General features: G+C 48.1%; 1 protein-coding gene and 1 pseudogene across 2 annotated transcripts in view; both read right to left on the reverse strand.

Moving 5' to 3' along the window:
* The window catches only part of SORCS2 (sortilin related VPS10 domain containing receptor 2), a 719,220-nt gene that overhangs the window by 632,496 nt on the left and 64,159 nt on the right, over positions 1-22,565 (reverse strand). The gene's annotated exons all lie outside the window — the stretch shown is intronic.
* On the reverse strand, positions 5,934-6,069 carry LOC146045361 (U2 spliceosomal RNA; annotated as a pseudogene).

Here is a 22,565-nt window from a genome sequence, read left to right on the forward strand (position 1 = left end):
GTTTGTTTAATGTTTTATTGTATTGTATATGTGAAATGCCAATACCCCATGGGCACAATGGGCCATTGTACAATTATCACCAGGTCCTCTAGTCCGCTCGCTGGGACGGATGGGAGGACCAAAAATAGAAATGGTTACAGATTGGTTAAACCTAAGACAGGTATAGGATAGAAACAACTACTACAACAGATAGTATCACTAGAGTGCAGCGATCATTAAAGTTTATATCGTGGAACGTAGAAGGGCTTAACACCCCAATTAAAAGGCGGAAGATTATGACTCACTTGAAGAGGCTTAAGCCAGACATAGTATTCCTTCAAGAGACCCATTGGAACATAGGAGATGTTAACGTTTTAAGAGACACTTGGTTGGGGGAATTCAAAGCCGCATCTTATACCTCGAAGCGTAGGGGGGTGGTTACACTGTTCCGCAAACACCTCCCCTACACCATAAAGGATGTATGGTCAGACCCAGAAGGTCACTTTATCTTCATAAAGATCACAATGTTTGGCTTGATATACACGCTGATTAATATATATGCCCCTGTCAGTCAACACAAACTATTTTATACATCGATCTATTCCAAACTATTACAGTGGGCTGAAGGGGAGATGATTATGGGAGGAGATTTTAACTGTGTACAGTCCTTGGGTCTAGATAGGTCCACGGGAACGGGGAGGGAGGGAATGAGAGATGATGCTGCCCCTACTAATATACTAACCAATAACCTCAACCTATGCGATCCGTGGAGATGCAGATATCCAGTATCTAGAGAATACTCATTCTACTCCCACCCACATCACTCCTCATCCAGAATTGATTACTGGTTACTGTCTAAACCATTATTCCATAAGGTTATTGATGCTGGGATCAATCTCATAACATTGTCAGATCATGCCCCAGTGTGGTTCACACTGTCCCTCACAGATCCAATAACGACTACATATAATTGGAGGTTCCCCTCCTATTTAGCTAATTCCTCTGACTTCCACACACATCTGAAGCATGCAATTAATATGTATCAGAGAGATAATGCGGAACATGAACAGGATATCAACCTGTTCTGGGCAGCGGCTAAACCGGTGATCAGGGGACAAATCATAGAATATGTGTCCAGGAAACGCAAAAAGCTGAGAAGCGCCATAGAAATATGCAGTACCAGACTATCAGAAGCCTATAATGCTTTGCTATTAAACAACACAGAGGAGAATCAGACTACATACCGAACGGCCAAACAAGCTTATGATGCCCTATGTACCGAAAGAGCACAATTCACACACAACGCTCAACGAAACAGATACTTTCGAGGTTGCAATAAAGCAGGGAGACTATTGGCCAATTTAATTCGCACACATACAACCCCATCACAGATTCTACAAATACAGTCCCCCAGGGGATCCCTAGTAGACAACCCACAGGAAATATTGCTTACTTTCCAGGACTACTATGAACAGTTGTACTCAGCCCCACCAGACAACCCCACAGAGGGACTGGACTTCCTTAGACTAGCTGACTCACCTACACTTACCCCAGAGGAAAGGGAATCTTTGATGTCCCCTGTCACCGAACTAGAAATATCACCCCTAATCAAATCCTTGACAAAGGGCAAATCCCCAGGTCCTGATGGATTAGGGGCTGAGTTCTATCAAATGGCCCACGATCAGATACTAACCCACATTACCTCCCTTTTCAACTCCATGTTATCAGGCAATCCCCCACCGGACAGATTCACAGAAGCTAGGATTGTAGTATTCCCCAAACCGGGGAAAGACCCCTCAAAAGTGCAATCATATAGGCCCATATCCCTGCTAAATCAAGATCTTAAACTCTTCACTAAACTACTAGCTCAGAGACTCCAACCCATACTATCGAGGATTCTCCACCCGGCCCAAAACGGATTCGTGAGAGGACGAACCTCAGTGCACAACACAAGATTATTAATTGCCGCCATGCATAAGTCGAACCAACTTTCATCCAAGGACACTATTATAGTTAGCTGTGATGCCGACAAGGCGTTCGATAGGGTCTCCTGGTCACATATCTTAAGAGTCTTACAGACTCAGCAGTTTGGGGAGGGATTCATGAACATATTCCGTATGCTATACTCAGGCCCTACAGCACACATAATGGTAAATGGCCTTAATTCTGCAAATTTCAATTTATCAAGAGGGACACGCCAAGGCTGCCCACTTTCGCCACTATTTTTTAACCTGGCCCTAGACCCACTGATTAGGGTATTTATGAAAGACGGGAACTGGAAGGGGGTCCCAATCGGGGGGTTGGAGATAAAGGTGTCAGCATTTGCTGATGACTTGCTACTTTACATCAGTAACCCAAAAGAGGCCATACTGAGCCTTCAACAGACTATGTCAGACTTCCACAGGGTGTCCGGATTCCTAGTCAATTTTGACAAAACAGAGGCCCTGGCGTTGTGTCCAGAAGCTATGCAGGGGTGGACATATGAGTTCCCATTTCGGTGGACACAGGACTGCCTGACATACTTAGGCCTGAAATTCCCTAGACAGGTATCTGATATATACTCCATCAATTATTCACACCACATCTCTCAATTAAAGGCAGATTTTGCTAAATGGCAGCACCTACCCCTCTCGTACCTGGGACGATGTCAGCTATACAGAATGGTCTCGTTTCCCCGCCTCCTGTACCCGGTCCAGATGCTGCCATATCTTATAAATAAGCATGATATCATGCAAATCAATAGAGCTCTCACAAAATTTATATGGGCAGGCAAACGCCCGAGAATTGCGCTATTCAAGCTACAGCAACCCCTATCTCTTGGAGGTATTAACCTCCCTAATATTCAGGACTATGCACTAGCATCAAACATGAGGTACGCTCTGGACTGGATACAGGGAACCAATCACTATGTAGATCGGGTAATAGACCAAGCATTTCTACCCAACTCCACATTAGCGGCGCACCTACACTCCCCAATGGGAACTATAGAAACGGACATTAAATCTAACCCTCTGCTGCATACCCCGTACATAGCCTGGCGATCATGGAGACAACGATCCAAACTATGCCCCACACGGTCTCTGTTCTCAACCCTGACAGGGAATAGAGACTTTCAAGAGGGCACCCCAGATCAGATATATGAGAGATGGCATAACCAGGGCCTTCAACTGATACATCACTTCCTCAACTCAGACCATACTACCATTCTTACACTATCAAACTTAAAAGAAAAATTCCCAAACATCCACATTCCAATATTTGCATACTTCCAAGTCAGAAGTTATATCACCAAACTACTACCCACCCTACCGAAGGCCGAATTCACTAACACCCTAAATAACCTGATAATTACAAGTGAGGGAAGGTCAATTTCGACATCAGTAATACATGAGCTCATCAGGAAGAAAATTGACCTAACCACCAATACCGCGGGCCTCTCCAAATGGCAAGACACATCGCCAGAACTGAGCACCCTGGATGTAATCAGACTCACAGTTAAACTCAACAAGCAAATGGTTTCAGCTTCATATGCAGAAATGCAATACAAAATCCTACACAGGGCTTATTTCACTCCAAAGCTCAGACACATAACTGGAATAGCAGACAATTCAAACTGTTTTAAATGTTCCTCACCAAATGCAGAAATCATGCACTGCCTTTGGTCCTGCACGGTAGTACAGACCTTTTGGGACAAGATACAGGCATATATCACTGATACACTACACATCACGTTCAAGATCAATATGAACTGGGCGCTATGGAATTATTATCCTCCTTCACTTAACCCCAAACTCGCACAGGGCACAAGACTCCTGCTAGCTAGAATAGCGACAGCAGCAAAGAAAACCATACTCTCTAGGTGGATTCATCCAGAGGACATATCATTTTCGCTATGTATGCCTAGACTGATGTATATGTATCAAATGGATTGGGTCGAATGCATGGGGGATGTGGAGACCAGATCAGAGAAATTCTTTGATATATGGCTACCCTATGTAGCAACTCTCACGGCAAGTGAAAGGGACACTATAAGGAAAATTGTCCACTTATCTACCTGGTATAACATGGCTGTTTTAGCGACAGGTAAACCACCCTTCTAGGCTATATCTAAACTGATATGCTCATAACATGTTTAAGAAATGCACTCTGGTGAATTCTATATCTGTGATCACTCATTCATGATTTGCTGCTGTACAATGTGCCTATGCCGATGAAACTGTATGAACAATACGCAATACAATGTCTGTTATTTAATTCTGTTCAATTGTGAATAAAATATTTAAAAAAAAAAAAAAAAGTGATAAAGTGGAGACTGATACACAACCAGTCGAGCTGCTCCTAACTGCAATTTTTCAAACACAGACTATAGCATGGCAGTTAGAAGCTGATTGGCTGGTTGTTTACCACTTTTTGAAGTACATCTGGCCCAGAAACACACAATTCATTTGGACGCAGAGAGATGCAGTGTTGGTTGGCATTCTGTGTGTTTTCTGGGAGCGGTCCGGAAAACACAGGCGAGGCGTATCCCTGCCGCAGCAGCTGCGTGACATCACATGCAACACGAAATATGGCTGGCCTGCGCCTGGCTACACAAATAGGCTGCACCATCAGGGAGCTGCCGGTCATATACAAGCACTTTGCTGTGTAGCACAGCGCTCGGGTAGGGACCTGGTGAGTGAGCCGAGTCTGCAACTGCATCCACCTATGTGGATGTAAAATGTGCAGAGAGAATTAGAATTGGGTGAGTTATTTTGTTTCTGTGCAGGGTAAATACTGGCTGATTTATTTTTACACTGCAATATAGATCTCACTTTGAAGTATGAGTTTGAAGAAACTCAGGGAGCCCGAGGTGTGCTCCCACCACCACCAGTGCTGTGCCTAAACACGTGCAAAGGGGGCAGCCGTACGAACGTGTGGGCCCTCTCCCAAAGGAGAAAGGCCCCATGGTTCCCCTAACCCCCCTCAACCATAAGGCCGAGGAAGGGAAAAAAGGGATCGGTGGGTCCTCTTCGCCGAAGCTCAGAGAGACCCGCTTTTCCTCCACCCCCGGAAGGGTTTTGGACGGTGGGTCCTCCGCACCCGAAGGTTTGGAGAGACCCGCTTAGGCTTCCCTCCGCCTTGCGGCTCGGGGTTGCCCTCGAGGGGACCGGGACTCTCCCCAAAAGGTGAAGAGTCCCAGCCACGTTTGGGGAACGGAAGGCCTGTTAGGGACAGCCGCACTACCCAAATCAAAAAACGTGACAAAACTAACGAAAAACGTGAAGTGCTCAAAAGTGCAAATCAAAGAAATAAATTAAAGAGGCCCTAGCCAGAAGGCCGGGGTGGGGGTGTAAAAAATTGTCCTACCCCATCCAAAAGGACGAGGTAAGGACGTGTAGCCTAACCTAGAGGGAAGTGCACAGTGTGTGTGCCATTCAGTGCATGGTGCTGGACATCACCAGTGCAAATCAGGCACCCCCGAGTTTCCCCGGGGGCACAGTGCAGCCTCGGGCTCCAGGCAGCCGACCCTTCAGCGTCCGACCAAGCTTTTCTCCGTCTCACCAGCAGGCATTTTCCAGCCCCCGGCATGGGAATGGGTACTCCACTGGGCTTTTCGAAAGACTCCCTTAGGGGCTGCACCCCCCTCGGAAGAGCAATCTACTCAGTCCCAGTGTTTCTCCGCTCCCAGGGTTAAGATACTAGGCTGAGCTTTTCGCTGTGCCCAGGCTGGTGGTTAGCCAACCTGGACCAATCTACTCGGTCTCAGCTTTTCTCCGCTCCCTGGGAATGGATACTAGACTGAGCCTTTCGCTGACTCATCCTTCGGGGGCTACGAACCCCGTCAAGAGAATCAATCTACTAGGCCCAGTGTTTCTCCCCCCCTCTTACCAGTGGATTTACGGAAACAACACCTCCTACCAAAGGCAGAGGTGAAGATACTTAGTGAGACTTTTCACTGCTCCCGGGAAAAAACAGAGGGGTCCCACACCCTCCGCCCATCAGAGCAGCTACTCAGTCCCACCTTTCTCTATTCTCTGCCAGAGGCCAGTCCATACCCACTGATAAGAACAGATACTACACTTGATCTTAGCCAAAAGGCCGAGAAGCCGAGAATCTCACTTTGAAGTATACCCCACCCAAATCTAATTCTCTCTGCACAAGTTACATCTGCCCCACCTGCAGTGCACATGGTTTTGTCCATCTTATGCTGTGTACACACGGGGGCAATAGGGGCTATAATCGCTGGGAATATGGTCGCAGGTGACCATATTGCCAGTGATGGAAGTGTGCCCCGGGGATAAATCGCCGGGTGCGCGCTCCCGTTTTCATACCTTCCAACTTCTGTCCGTATGAAATAGGCCCGAAAAGGGGTGTGGCGTATGCAAATGAGGGCGCTGCTTATGCTAATTAGCCGCAACCTCATTTTCATACGAGAATAGACGCTGTGCGCATGCGCACAGCGTCTATTCTATTAGATTGGGGGTCTCCCAACTGTCACCCCCCCGCAGCGGGACAATGCCTGCCGCGGGTGGGACAGCGGGACAGGACCCGAAAATCGGGACTGTCCCTCTAAAATCGTGACAGTTGGGAGGTATGCGTTTTCAGCCCCATTGTAATTGCTGGTCGCAGGAGCTTGCTCCTGCGACCAGCTAATTACCTCTGCGGCTCCCCCAGCAGAGGTTCCTTTTCATCAGCGACCATCTCTGGTCGCTGATGAAAAGGAGACACTGAGCAATATATTGCTCAGCAATATATTGCAAGCAATATATCTCCCCCCGGTGTGTACGCACCTTAAGAAGGATTTTGTCAGAAAGAGTGAACTAGAATAAGGCCCACAATGATGATGTTCACGTACTTGAGTGATTTTTTGCAATTACACATGCATAAAAATGTCTAAAAACTCCTACGCACAACACCAAGTATACCAACTAAGCGCTGTTGTGATGGGCACAGATGTACAGAAATGTTGTGGGCGGAGATTGTATGGGGCAGTGCCATCTTTCCCAATGGGCTTAATGGGCAGTTGCCCAGGGGCCCAAGGATTCTAGGGACCCATGGCTGATGACCCTCCACCTCCCACTGGATTGGGTAAGCACCAGTGGCAGCCTCCAGGCTGTTTGTCCCACTGTGCTTACCATCCCTGCATGTTGGCATCCCCCATGATCCCCGCGCTCTGTCTCCTGTGAGTGACGGCGCGCCCAGCGAGTCCCTTATCAGCGCGCCTTTCCTGACACTGAGGAGAGGAGACACTTGCGATGTGAAAGAGTTGTCCGTTAGTGCACCAGTACTGAGGTGATCCTGCGTAGTGCTGCAGTGACAGGGAAAAAGGACGGCGCCATTACACACATCAGCGTGCCCTGAGAGCCCCAGCGGTTCCTTGCCCTGTCAATCACCGCTGGGTGAGTTCCTATGTAGCGCCGCAGCGCTAGCCCGGCTATAAGCCCTCACAGACTCCAGCTTCAAAGTCTGGACGCCAAGTAGAAGAGAGACCTCCATTACCCTCCATTGTAAGCTGCAGGATACAAATAGTACCTGCACCATACACCTGTCTGTGATACGTGTCTGCTATATACAAATTGGTCAGAAGGAGCCCCAGTGCATTGCTTTGCCCAGGGGCCTGCACTTCTGTTAAGAGGGTCCGGTGAGGGGGCTAGTAAACGTACAGAGCCGCACACACAGGACGCCATGGTCAGACAGAGAAACTGCAAGGGCCGTTTGTCTGGCACAAGTTATGACCATGTGACCGATGGTTGAGTATAAAGACACACTAACCGGTATTAGTATGTGTAGGGATGCTACAAGTGGGTGTATTCGTCCTTGTATTGGGAAGGCGTTTGCATATAGTTGCAAACATACGGTGCTGTGGGCACTTCTGCACAGGATTGGGAATCTGTACCTGTAACTTAATGATTTTCCTGCCTTTTGACTTGTACATGCACCGAAGACAGATGTACTTTACAGTGAGAATGTTATAAATGAGAATATTAATATTAATCATTCTGGACGCTGGTTTTTCCCTCATCTCATTAAATCAGTTTCCTGTAAAGAGATTTGTGTCATTTTAGTTTTAATTTGTCTAAAATATTTTAACACATGTTTTACATTGAGTTAGACGAGAAATGAGGTATTATGGTATTTACTATACTTGCTCTCCAGACATGTCTAGGAGGCTCCTGATTCTCAGGTGGGCCTCCTGAATCCCCAGCACGAGTAGGCAAGTCTCCCCAAACACTTTCTAAATGAAGTGGGCAGCCGGGTAGATTGATTTCCCTGGTACCCGTATTTGGCTTGCAGCCCAGAGAATTTTCTAGTGCTTCCTTTAGTACAAATCTAACCTCAGATCCCTATTCAACGCTTATGTGTGAAGGGGCAGCGAGGTTAAGCCAAGGAGAATTTTCTGTCCTTTCACAGCACTGTTATCCCAAGTCAGAAAAAAATGTAAGTGTTATTTTAAGCCTTAAACTAACAATAACAATTGGCTGGTTATTTATCACTGTTTGAAGCTTGATACACCTGGCCCTTAATGTCTCTAAAAATACAATTTAAACAAAAAGGACAGCTCACCTAATACCAGCTGTCCGTTGCTAAAGAGGGACTTCCGTGTGACGTGCTCTACCACAAGGGGAGCTTGGAGGTATCTGATTGGATGCCACTCGTGGACAAAGTGAAATAGAAGCCCATAAGCTTCTATTGGGTAGCATAATATGAAGATGCAATTACCCACCAGGTCCAAGCTCTGGAGCTTGGTAACATAGATTAAAATGGCCCATCTAGTCTGCTCTAAACACACCTACACGCACACACTAGGGTTAATTTCTGTCAGGAGCCAGTTGACCTACCAGTACATTTTTGAATTGTGGGAGTACCCAGAAGAAACCCACCCAAGCACCGGGGAAATATACAAAGTCCACACAGTCCAGGCCATGGTGGGAATCAAACCCATAACCTCAGTGCTGTGAGGCAGTGATGCTATTACTCCATATATAGCAATGTGTATGCAGTGCCGTCTTTCCCATTGGGCACGATGGGCAGTTGCCCGGGGGACCTAGGGGCCCCCGGCCCAGCCCAATGGGAAAGATGGTGGCCGGGGTCCGGGAATCCGCTCACCCTCGCTGGGGGATCCGGGCAGGGGGATCAGGGCGGTGGCGGTAGCTAGAAGCCTGATTCGGCGAAGCTCTATTTGCCGGCGGGGCGGGAAGCGCTGTTGCATTTGAATAGACTGGCCGGACGCTGATTGGCTGAATTCAGAAAATCAGCATCCGGCCAGTCTTTGAAAAGGCAACAGCGCTTCCCACCCCGCCGGCAAATAGCGCTTCACCTCCTAGCTAGCAGTGAATTTAATTTCGGGGGTCCGTGTGCCGGGGTTCTGATCACCCTCACTGGGTGATCCGGCAGGGGGATCAGGGCATCGGTGGCGGTAGCTAGGAGCCCGAAGCGGCGAAGCGCTATTTGCCGGCAGGGGGGGCGAGAAGCGCTGCTGCATTTAAAATGACTGGCTGAATGCTGATTGGCTGAATTCAGCCAATCAGCATCCGGCCAGTCTTTTCAAATTCAACAGCGCTTCCCGCCCCCGCCCCCGCCGACAAATAGTGCTTCGCCGCTTCGGGCTCCTAGCTACCGCCACCGCCGCCCTGATCCCCTTCCCCAGCGAGGATGGTCGGATCCCGGCCACCCGGCCACCATCTTTCCCATTAGCGCTATTTGCCGGTGGGGCGGGAAGCGCTGCTGCATTTGAAAAGACTGGCCGAACGCTGATTGGCTGAATTCAGCCAATCAGCGTCTGGCCAGTCTTTTCAAATGCAACAGCGCTTCCCGCCCCGCCAGTTAATAGCGCTTTGCCACTTCAGGGCAGGCTCCTAGCTACCGCCGCTGCCCTGATCCCGCTGCCCGGATCCCCCAGCGAAGATGATCGGATCCCCGGCCGCCGGAAGCTGACTGGCTGCCGCACGGAGCCAGAGAGGTGAGGGTTGGGGAGGTGACTGTGGGCTCCTGGGCAAACTAATTGGGGGGGGGGGGGTCCAGTGAACTAGGTTGCCCAGGGGCCCTTCCTAATGTTAAGACGGCCCTGTGTGTATGGTTCATTGGATTGACCCATATTAGGTCAACATGCATTGGGTCAAACACAGAATGTCGACAGGTCAACATGGCTAAGGTCGACAGGGTTGGAAGGTCAACGCAAGCTTTAGTTCTACAATGGCTAGATCAACCGTAAAAAGGTTGATGTGAGTTTTTCACTTTTTTGTCCCGAATGTCGACATGGACACCGTCAAAGTGTACCGATGCGCTCACCATGCTTCGGCACACTATTCTATTCTCCCTCCACGCTCTAGTGGACGGCAGGGCATGAAATAACGCCTGTCGGCACAATTTTTTTTTTAAACGCATGTTGACCTTTTTACTGTCAACTGAATGCTTCCAACCCTGTCGACCTTTTTATGTGTCCACCTAATCCATTTCCACCTTCAGTGGTTCACCATATACCGCAGGAATGTGGCCCAAACTCAGTAAAACGGGAGTTTCCATGTTTTGCTTACAATTCTATAGTACATGCCATCCATTGTCTAATAAGGAATGTGACTTAAAAAAAAGCCATGTTTGCAAGACAAAATAAAATGGTAATGTATTGCAAAAATGAAAAATAAAATCGTTATGCACTTCATTGTCTCGGTGGCATAAATAAAATGAATTATGTAACGTATAAGACATTTCAACAACCAGAGAACTGCTGCATGTCATTGGCAGAGATTTCCGAATCCTTGTTTGTGACAGGTCATTATGTCCGGCGCACAGTTATTGTGAACGTCTCACCTAATGTATGCGCGGAATAACGAGTCGCTCCTACAAGATTTGCAACCTCGTTTATTTGTTGCTGTTCTCTAAATGGGCCCTCGCATTCTTTCCCTTGTCAGTCTTAGATTACATTTATTTTTTATTTCCCTGATGAAAACAAATGAAACCCAAAATCCAGATGTGCCTGGCTCGGAGCCAGGACAATAATAAGACGGGGCGTGTGGGTAAAATGTCATTGAAATGTCATACGTCATAAAGGGTGTGAGCTTGTCTCACACAGGATTACTGGGTTTCCTAATACGCAAACAAAAGCGCTGAACTGAGCACAAATTTCCAGTCATGATTGTGTACCCAAAAAAATCTAGAGCCATGTCATTTGTGATGTCATCATGTCAGTACTGCTCAGTACGACAGGGAGCAAAAAATCTAGAGCCATGTCATTTGTGATGTCATCATGTCAGTAATGCTCAGTACGGCAACGAGCAAAAAATCAAGAGCCATGTCATTTGTGATGTCATCATGTCAGTAATGCTCAGTACGACAGGGAGCAAAAAATCTAAAGCCATGTCATTTGTGATGTCATCATGTCAGTAATGCTCAGTACGGCAGGAAGCAAAAAATCTAGAGCCATGTCATTTGTGATGTCATCATGTCAGCATTGATTTGACAGGGCTCGGGGCAAACTTTGGGGCTGATTCAGACACATGCGTATGGGTCCCAATTTGGCAGATTTTTCAATGGTGGAGGGCCTGCGCATTCGGTAGGGTGGCTATGGGTGGTGCTGACCTGTTTGATAGGCTGCGAGTATACTTTTTGCTCTCTACAAGAATCTGGCAATTACTCAACTACTGGAGTTCTAGCAGTGCATCTGGACTAACAGTACCTGGATGAAAGGTCAACAGTGTCTAGGTTGACACTATATGGTTGTCATGCAATAGGTCGACATTGTCATAATGTTGACACAAACAAAAACAGTCGGTATGACACATGAAAAGGTCGACATGGTCGTCCCCATCCCCCATCCCCCCCCCCCCCCCCACACACACACACAATTTTTCTTTTCTTGGACTATTTCGTGCTTAATGATCCATGTGAACTACAATTGGGTGAGTCGAGCCATGCGTGGCTACATGCTACAGTAATTGGGCCCACGTCAACAGGTGTTGACACAAAAAACATGAAAATGTCAACCTTTTCAGGTGTCTACCGTTTTCCTCTTGAACTTTTGTTAAATTCAACCTTTTGTATGTTGACAGTTCTTCCATAGCGATCTTTTGGGGTCAACCCTATTGACTGTTGTTTCACTTCCCAATGACTAGCAGCTTTCTCAGCTTGAGATAGACATTGGGCAGCGAAATGCGTCAGTGCCATTACAAAACTTTTCCTAGGACGTTGAGCACCACTCTGCATTACTTTGGACACCATATTTTCACCTTTAACATGACCCACATTGCTACATATACCAACTGCAGAGGCGTAGCTAGGGCGGAGTCGGCGGGGCTCCGGGCGCCGACATGTCACCTGGCGCCGGAGCAGCTTCACTCTCCTCCTCCTCCTCATCGGACTGACCCCCGACCCCGGGCTTCCTCTTCATCTCCAGGGACCAGGCACTTCTCCTCTCCACGCCCAATGTGGCCTCCTTGTTCCGCAAGTCCTGGTGGATGCAAGTCCTGGTGGCCACAGGAGAGAAGGAGAGCCCAGGCCTTGTACCCAGCCTATGTACCCAGCACCTGGCCGCAGTACCCAGTGTCGCCTGGCAACAGCCAGAGCGGCAGGGAGCCAGCACCTACCTGGCCACAGCAACTGACCCCCCACAGCAGCACCCCACATCAGGCAGCGACCAGTGATGGCCCCCAGCATCCGGTGGTACAGAATAGGAAGGTCTGGAACCAGGCCACCCCAGACACCAGCCTAGGGCATGTGAGTTGGCCAGTGTGGCCCTATCTCCAAGGGTACCCAGAGGAACAGCATACCTCCCAACATGACCCTCTCCAGGAGGGACACATTGCTCTATTTCTGGACTTCTCCCTTAATTAATGATTGCCATTACCTGTGTTGAAGCACCTTTCTAATCAATTAACCTGTGTGAAACAGGTGACGGCAATCATAAATGAAGAGGGAAGTGCAGGAACAGAGCAATGTGTCCCTCCTGGAGAGGGTCATGTTGGGAGGTATGGAACAGGCAGGACTAATCCCTGACCCCCATCCAGGGGCTGGCTGGCAACTTTTAGCCTGGGGGGGCAAGTCAAGAGCACTGGCCCATAAGTAGCGCATAAGTGGCCCATAAGTAGCGCATTGTTAAATGCAGGTTTTTAATTAAATAAATAAATAAAGAACAAGACACCACAGGCTGCACCCCTGCGTAAAAGACAGGACACCACAGGCTGCTCTCCTGCATAAATAAAGAACAGGACACCACAGGCTGCTCTCCTGCATAAATAAAGAACAAGACACCACAGGCTGCAACCCTGCATAAAAGACAGGACACCACAGGCTGCACCCCTGCGTAAAAGACAGGACACCACAGGCTGCTCCCTCTGTATAATAATAATGCCATGATGCCACAGGCTGCTCCCCCTGTATAATAATTTGTGTCATGGCATTACTATTATTATATTATACAGAGGGAGCAGCCTGTGGTGTCATGGCATTATTATTATACAGAGGGAGCAGCCTGTGGTGTCATGGCATTACTTTTATATTATACAGGGGGAGCAGCCTGTGGTGTCATGGCATTATTATTATGCAGAGGGAGCAGCCTGTGGTGTCATGGCATAATGCCATGACACCACAGGCTGCTCCCCCTGTACAATAATAATTATGACACCACAGGTTGCTCCCCCTGTATAATATAAAAGTAATGCTATGACACCACTGGCTGCTCCCTCTGTATAATAATAATAATGCCATGACACCACAGGCTGCTCCCGCTGTATAATAATAATGCAATGACACCACAGGCTGCTCCCGCTGTACAATAATAATGCAAAGACACCACAGGCTGCTCCCGCTGTATAATATAACAATTGTAATGCCATGACACAAATTATTATACAGGGGGAGCAGCCTGTGGCGTCATTGCATTATTATTATTATACAGAGGGAGCAGCCTGTGGTGTCATGGCATTACTTTTATATTATACAGGGGGAGCAGCCTGTGGTGTCATGGCATTATTATTATGCAGAGGGAGCAGCCTGTGGTGTCATGGCATAATGCCATGACACCACAGGCTGCTCCCCCTGTACAATAATAATTATGACACCACAGGTTGCTCCCCCTGTATAATATAAAAGTAATGCTATGACACCACTGGCTGCTCCCTCTGTATAATAATAATGCCATGACACCACAGGCTGCTCCCGCTGTATAATAATAATGCAATGACACCACAGGCTGCTCCCGCTGTACAATAATAATGCAAAGACACCACAGGCTGCTCCCGCTGTATAATATAACAATTGTAATGCCATGACACAAATTATTATACAGGGGGAGCAGCCTGTGGCGTCATTGCATTATTATTATTATACAGAGGGAGCAGCCTGTGGTGTCATGGCATTACTTTTATATTATACAGGGGGAGCAGCATGTGGTGTCATGGCATTATTATTATTATTATGCAGAGGGAGCAGCCTGTGGTGTCATGGCATAATGCCATGACACCACAGGCTGATCCCCCTGTACAATAATAATTATGACACCACAGGTTGCTCCCCCTGTATAATATAAAAGTAATGCTATGACACCACTGGCTGCTCCCTCTGTATAATAATAATGCAATGACACCACATGCTGCTCCCGCTGTATAATAATAATGCAATGACACCACAGGCTGCTCCCGCTGTATAATAATAATGCAATGACACCACAGGCTGCTCCCGCTGTATAATATAATAATAGTAATGCCATGACACAAATTATTATACAGGGGGAGCAGCCTGTGGTGTCATTGCATTATTATTATACAGAGGGAGCAGCCTGTGGTGTCATGGCATTACTTTTATATTATACAGGGGGAGCAGCCTGTGGTGTCATGGCGTTATTATTATACAGAGGGAGCAGCCTGTGGTGTCATGGCATAATGCAATGACACCACAGGCTGCTCCCGCTGTATAATAATAATGCAATGACACCACAGGCTGCTCCAGCTGTATAATAATAATGCAATGACACCACAGGCTGCTCCCGCTGTATAATATAATAATAGTAATGCCATGACACAAATTATTATACGGGGGAGCAGCCTGTGGCGTCATTGCATTATTATTATACAGAGGGAGAAGCCTGTGGTGTCATGGCATTACTTTAATATTATACAGGGGGAGCAGCCTGTGGTGTCATGGTATTATTATGCAGAGGGAGCAGCCTGTGGTGTCATGGCATAATGCCATGACACCACAGGCTGCTCCCCCTGTACAATAATAATGACACCACAGGCTGCTCCCCCAGTATTATATAAAAGTAATGCCATGACACCACAGGCTGCTCCCCCTGTATAATAATTTGTGTCATGGCATTACTATTATTAATAGTAACTAGGTGATTCATCGCGCCCTACGGGCGCTCTTCACACCGTCGTAAGGGGCTGCGCCCCCTTAATTTGTGAACGTTTGTATATGAGAAATATGGTTAGAATTGTATGAAATATGCCCTGTATTGCAACTTAGGTGTCCGCGAATCGCGGGAGGGGGGGTCGCGGAGGGTGCCGCGAATTGCAGGAGGGGGGGTCGCGGGGGGTGCCGCGAATTGCAGGAGGGGGGGGGGGTTGTGGGGGGGTGGATGCTGCGAATCGCGGGAGGGGAGGGATTGCAGAGAATCGCGGGAGGGGGGTCGCGGAGTGGGTTGCCGCAAATCGCGGGAGGGGGGTTACGGGGGCGGGGGTTGTGGCGAATCATGGTAGGGGGGGTCGCGGGGGATGTGCCGTGAATCACGGGAGGGGGGGTCACGGGGTGGGGTGCCGAGAATCGCGGGGGTGTGTGTGTGTGCCGTGAATCGCGGGAGTGGGGTTTGCGGGGGGTGGGGGGGTGTGACGCGAATCGCCACAAGAAAAAATCAACACAGAAAGGTCAACACATGTAAATGTTGACATAAATGTGGCACTTCATTGGTGTCCATGTCGACACATGAGAATGAATATGAAAACATTCAAAAAATGAAAAAAAAAACTTAAAAAACTCATGTCAACCTTTTTCATTGTCGACCATAGCCATGTCAGTGTTTTCCATGTGCAATTTAATTCTGGAGCTGCCGCGAATCACGGGGGGTGCCGCGAATTGCGGGAGGGGGGGGTCGCGGGGTTGGGTGCCGCGAATCGCGGGAGGGCGGGGTTCACAGGGGTTCCGGTGGGGGGTTGCCGCGAATTGCGGGAGGTGGGGGGTCACGGGGGGTGCCGCGAATCGCGGGAGGGGGGTTTGCGGGGGTGTGTGACGCGAATCGCCACAAGAAAAACTCAACACAGAAAGGTCAACACATGTAAATGTTGACATAAGTGTGCCACTTCATTGGTGTCCATGTTGACACATGACAATGAATATGAAAACATTCAAAAAATGAAATAAATCTTCAAAAACTCATGTCAACCTTTTTCATTGTCGACCATAGCCGTGCCAGTGTTTTGCATGTGCCATTTAATCCTGGGGCTGCCGCGAATCGCGGGGGGTGCCGCGATTTGCGGGAGGGGGGGGGTTGCGGGGGGTGGGTGCCGCGAATCGCGGTAGAGCGGGGATCATGGGGGTTCCGGTGGGGGGTTGCCGCGAATTGCGGGAGGGGGGGGGGTCGCTGGGGGGTGCCGGGGTGCCGCGAATCGCCGGAGGGGGGGTTGCGGGGGGTGTGACGCGAATCGCCACAAGAAAAAAATCAACACAGAAAGGTCAACACATGTAAATGTTGACATAAGTGTGGCACTACATTGGTGTCCATGTCGACACATGAGAATGAATATGAAAATATTCAAAAAATGACAAAAAAACTTCAAAAACTCATGTCAACCTTTTTCATTGTCGACCATAGCCATGTCAGTGTTTTCCATGTGCAATAAAATTCTGGAGCTGCCGCGAATCACGGGGGGGTGCCGCGAATTGCGGGAGGGGGGGTCGCGGGGGTGGGTGCCGCGAATCGCGGGAGGGCGGGGTTCACAGAAGTTCCGGTGGGGGGTTGCCGCGAATTGCGGGAGGTGGGGGGTCACGGGGGGTGCCGCGAATCGCGGGAGGGGGGGTTGCGGGGGGTGTGACGCGAATCGCCACAAGAAAAAATCAACACAGAAAGGTCAACACATGTAAATGTTGACATAAGTGTGCCACTTCATTGGTGTCCATGTCGACACATGACAATGAATATGAAAAAATTAAAAAAATTAAAAATAAATCTTCAAAAACTCATGTCAACCTTTTTCATTGTCGACCATAGCCATGTCAGTGTTTTGCATGTGCCATTTAATCCTGGGGCTGCTGCGAATTGCGGGGGGGGGGGGTGCCGCGAATCGCGGGAGGGGGGTCGCAGGGGGGGTGCCGCCAATCGTGCAAGGGGGGGTCGCGGGGGGTTCTTTTTGCCGCGAATCGCGGGAGGGAGGTCGCGGGGGGGTGTTTTTTCCGCGAATCGGGGGGGGGGGGCACGGGGGAGGGTTTGCCGCGATTCGTGGGAGGGGGGGGTCGCGGGGTGGTGGTTATGCCGCGAATTGCGGGAGGGGTCGTGGGGGGGTTCTTTTTGCAGCGAATCGCAGGAGGGGGGGTCGCGGGGGTGTTTTTGCTGCGAATCGCGGTAGGGGGGGTCGCGGGGGAGCTGGTATTTTTGCCGCAAATCGCGGGAGGGGGGGGGGCGCGCGGGGGGGGGAGGTTTTGCCGCAAATCGCGGGAGGGGGGCGCTCACCTGGTGGCTGTGGAGTAGCAGTGCTGGGCAACATGTTAAGGCAGTGGGTGTCTGGCACTGTCTGTGGGCTCACTGGGCTGGTTCTCTGTCACATACCTCCCAACATGACCCTCTCCAGGAGGGACACAATGCTCTGTTTCTAGACTTCCACTTAATGTATGATTGCCATCACCTGTTTTAAACAGGTTAATTTCTCAGAAAGGTGTTCAGCACAGATGAAGGCAATCACACATTAAGAGGAAAGTCCAGGAACAGAGCGTTATAGACACAGACACCCACTTTGAGTGACAGATGTAGCCAAATATATAGGAGATGCCATGACACAAATTATTATACAGGTGGAGCAGCCTGTGGTGTCATGGCATTATTATTAATATACATGAAACTGAACAGCACAGCAGATATGTAGTTTTTTATGTTAACTTACTACTGTGTCTGTCACTGTCAAATTTCAGTTCCCCTCTCTCTGCGTCTCTGCGGCGGCGGCCTCCTGAAGTGTCCCCCACGCCACGAGTAGTTTAATGGGCGGCCCCCCAGCCTTCCTCCAGTCCAGTGCAGACGCGTGGGTGGGAGGCGTCAACGTCATGACGTCCCCACCGCACCCAGCGTCTGCCGACTGACTGCCACTGCCGCCCGCCGGGGACAAGAGGGAACAGGCTGCCGGCCGGAGCCCTCCTCCACGTAGCCGTGGAGGCCGGCGGCCATGTTCCTGTGGCCGCAGCCCGCAGATATCATATAAAAAAACCACAGGAACATGGCCGCCGGCAGGAAAAAAAAAAAGCAAAGCGGCCGCGAACACGGCCGCGGCGGCGCGGCCCGCAGCACAGCAGCCAGAGCGGCCTGGGGGGCAGATGGCACCCTGCCCCCCGGCCCAGCCCGCCCCTGACCCTCATCTGTGCCTTTTGCTAGCAGAGGGGGATTTTCACCCTCATTTTTTATCGCATTATTTATTGAGCAACTTTATTCTATTTTTTAGCTCAGTGTTAACCTCATGCAAGTCTGTGGGGACAGTTAAAACCCGGCGAGCGCTCTCACTGCGCATGCCCCAGTTTGGGACGCCGGAGGCAGGGATGCGGTGCCATGACGACAGCGCGCGCGGGGGGGGGGGGCGCGAAACATGCCCTTGCTCCGGGCACCGTGGAGCCAAGCTACACCACTGACTGGTTGGCAAAGCTGTATCACCAGAGAGGACTTTATCATTGGATCGTTTGGGACATTGTGCTCCGCATTCCTTCCTGCAGCAGCCAGATGTGTAGTAAACCACTACAGCTAACATTATGGAACTTTTAACTCCTGAAGGAGTATTAATCCAATTAATTACCAACTATACAGTGGTGTTCATTTCCCTATCGTTAGACTTGTTAATTGTGTTTTATTCATATATTTCTTTTAATTATATATATTTTTAGAATGTTTTAGAGTAAAACTGGTTTTTCGTTATTCACTTGTGCTTTTTAAATGCTGCTTTCCTCTTTTTCTTTGCTGTGTTACCTTGAGAGCCGACTACTCCACTTTTAAGCAGCAGCTGTTAGAGTACCAGACTCATACCAGCACCCAAGTTAACTTTGGTTACTTCTTTTTTTTCTATATCTCCCCTGTGTCTTTTCCTTTAATTGACTTAATGAGTGATGTCATAGTATAAGTGGGCGGAGCATTCTTGGGACATACACACAGACAGATGGAGCAATAAATATTTTTTTCTTTGGCAAGTTCTCATTATTTTCTAATCCAAAAATTTGAGGAGTGATGTCATAGTGTAAGAGGGCCGGTCATGCTTCTTTACTACACAGACAGATGGAGCAATAAATACATTTTATTTTGGCTTGTGTATTAACAGAGGGGAAGGATGCATATTCTTCCACAATGTGCACCCCCCCCCCCCCCCCCCCCCCATCTAATTTGGGAACCCCCAGGATATTCTGGGTAATAATGAATTATGCTTTTATTTTATCTCTTTCCAGGATAATTAGAGGTCATGCAAGGTGGTCGGTCACATGTGACAGTTGTCATAAGTGATGTCATCATAATGACAGACATGGTTATTTGTTACATGTTACATGTGTAAATTCTAGAGCCACGTTTCCTTCATACCGCTCCACTGACAGGACAGGCAGGACGAGAAGGCAAATAGAAACACATTCGAGATTTGCATTCAAAAACTTCCAAAGGACTATTGGAGAACGATATAACCCTACTTACTATTTATGCCGCCTGCATTTCCTTTTCCAACAAATCAATAGATTTATATTCTCTAATGGCATCCACTGAACAGATTATGTAAAAATGAACTTTACTAAATTAGAAACATGAAAAGTTTTCTCCTACCAGAAAGTATTTCAGTTTTCTGAAAATCTAAAATGAAAATCTAAGTCAGGCTTCCTTACGCCGCTAATGACTTTGCACAGTGGAGCGCAATCAATGGGCTGCCATCTTTAAGAAGCCGAATGCGGATTATTAACCTCCTGTATCACAGGGGGAAAATTTATCAAGGACTATAGACTGTTATCAACTCTAGACAGCTTCAATGTGGCTGAACAAATATTTGATAAAATACTGAACAGCGAGCAATTCTTAATTCCCGTGTGTGTCATAACTTCTCACTGACTTGTTAGAAAGACAGAACTTTTATCCACTCGCTCCGGGCAGAGGAAAATAAAGAAAAGAAAAGAATTGAATATAAAATACAGATACATTCAATCATAAAAAAAAAAATCTAGTAATAATAGTACTAGCAATGTCATGTGTAAAGCACACCGGACCCAGCTTGGTTTCAGACAGGAGAGCATTGACGGCCCATCCATTGAGTTCCCATCAAGGTGCACACCTACTATGTACTCTCGGGACACAGTTCCTCAGACTAAGTGTTGGCATTTACTAAATATATGGACCTGGATCCCCACTGGTAACTCAAGCCACAGTGGAACCACCATACTCCTAACATGGACTGGCCATGCCATGCTGGGCAACTCACATGGAACGTCATGGAGAGCCCCACATATCACAGAGCAATCCCAGACTCCTAAACGAATGGTCCAGTCTGGTATATGCTACCAACCTTTTAAGAGCAAAGTGGACAATCTGGGGTTGATGAGACAATCTGAGATGAATCACATCATGGTGGCCTCATCCCTTCGAGAACCACTGGATGGCTTCTCCCCATTGTGCAGCATTTGTTGTGGAAGGTCTAGGACGGTGTATAAAAAACGAATCTATGAAAAGAGGCAGCTGAGCAGTGTCAATTTTAGTACGATTGACCGAGAAGATCAGTAGTGCTCTATAGTGCACACAATGGCCAAAAAGGGGTACTGCAGTAGCTGTGCTCTCATAGAAGATTTCAGGCTTCAGAAATCACCACAGCTCATCCTTCACATATTTCCCTGCTCTCATCTCTCCTTACTTCTCCTTCTTCATCTGCTTCCATGAGTCATTCGTAATATAAACAAGCCTTTCCCATGAGTGTCTCTGCCCCCTGCCTCCTCAAGTGTGCCTCTGACTCCCCCTTCCCCATGATTACCACTGCCTCCTTTCTCAAAAACATTTTTTGAGCCGACATGTGCCAACTGGTGGTATTTCTTACCCTACCATCCACTAGGGCAGTGTTTTTCAACCAGTGTGCCGTGGCACACTAGTGTGCCTTGAGCTGTTCACAAGTGTGCCCCCACATCTAGAGATGCCCAAACCCATTTACAGCCACCACCAGTTCAAATGCTATTTACTGGTCTCTTCTTTTCATGTAAAGGGCCAATGTATTTTATTTTTGTTACCTGTGGGGATCAGTGTGATTGTTTTTAATGTGGGGGCCAATAGGTTTGTTTTTTTCCTGTTGTGGCCAATGTGTTTTGCCCTGTGGGGATCTTAGGGTGTGCCTTGGCAATTTTAAAGTCCTATTTAGTGTGCCGCAAGGTAAAAAAGTTGAAAATCACTGCACTAGGGTGTGGAGGGAGAATATAAAAGTGTACATTGTTTCAGTGACGCAGTACACTGATATGAAGCCCATGTCGACTTACGTCAAAAATTCAGGTTTGCCCAATGAATCAATACAGTATTTGGATAGAGAAATGCTTGGCTAATAAACTTGGTGTGGTGCAATTCATGTGAAATGTACATGCTGTGGAAACCGGTTTTAATTTCTACATGGTAGATTGTCTTCCCAGGTGTCGATATAGTGATAATCCTCAATTTCCCTGTTTCAATATGTTGGGTGTGAACGATGGTAATTAGAGGTGATTAGCCAGCCTCGGCCGTGCCAAGAAATGTGACATACTTGTCTTCACATCACGCGGCGAGGGAGCCGGCGCACCACTGCCGTAAGTGACAGCTCGGAAAGTCTTCCTTAGTTCGCTCTGTATGCTGAAACAAAACAGAGGCTTTCACTTCGAACAAGGCAAATTGCTTAATTGCTTTTAATATGCTTTAGCAAAACAGCGCTTCGCAGGAATAGAGCGATTGCCTCGTGTTAAACTGTCACTTAGAAAGCTGTTTTTACCTTAATCAGAAAAACACTGTTACATTTTTAACTGGTGTGACTGGTTTATAAATAGCAGCCAAACTGATGGCGCTGTCAAATGATTCTGTTACGGCTTTGCAGCTTGTCCTGACGACGGCGACGCTGGAGCTGTTGTAGAAGAAGGAAGTATATATATTTTCTAGATGAACATTTGTACAGAGCTTTCACTGTGACAGTTTATCCAAGAGCCTAAGAACAGGTTTTTTTTTCTCCATTGTGATTCCCTTGTGCATGATGAAAGGTCGCTGGTTGTTGTTTCATAGGTTTCTCAAGGCACTGATATATCAGTGGCCAACGCCACACACCCTCCCCCCCCCCCCCCCATTTTTTCATGATGTGACCCTGCCTCAGGATGGGGGGCATTGTTGCCTCCCCTCCTGCATTCTGCAGGAGATTCCCTGAAATAACAGCAATATCCCTCTCTCCCTCATTAGTCTAGCAATC

Source organism: Crinia signifera, chromosome 1 (assembly GCF_055691185.1).
Source record: "Crinia signifera chromosome 1, ASM5569118v1, whole genome shotgun sequence".
NCBI lineage: Eukaryota > Metazoa > Chordata > Amphibia > Anura > Myobatrachidae > Crinia > Crinia signifera.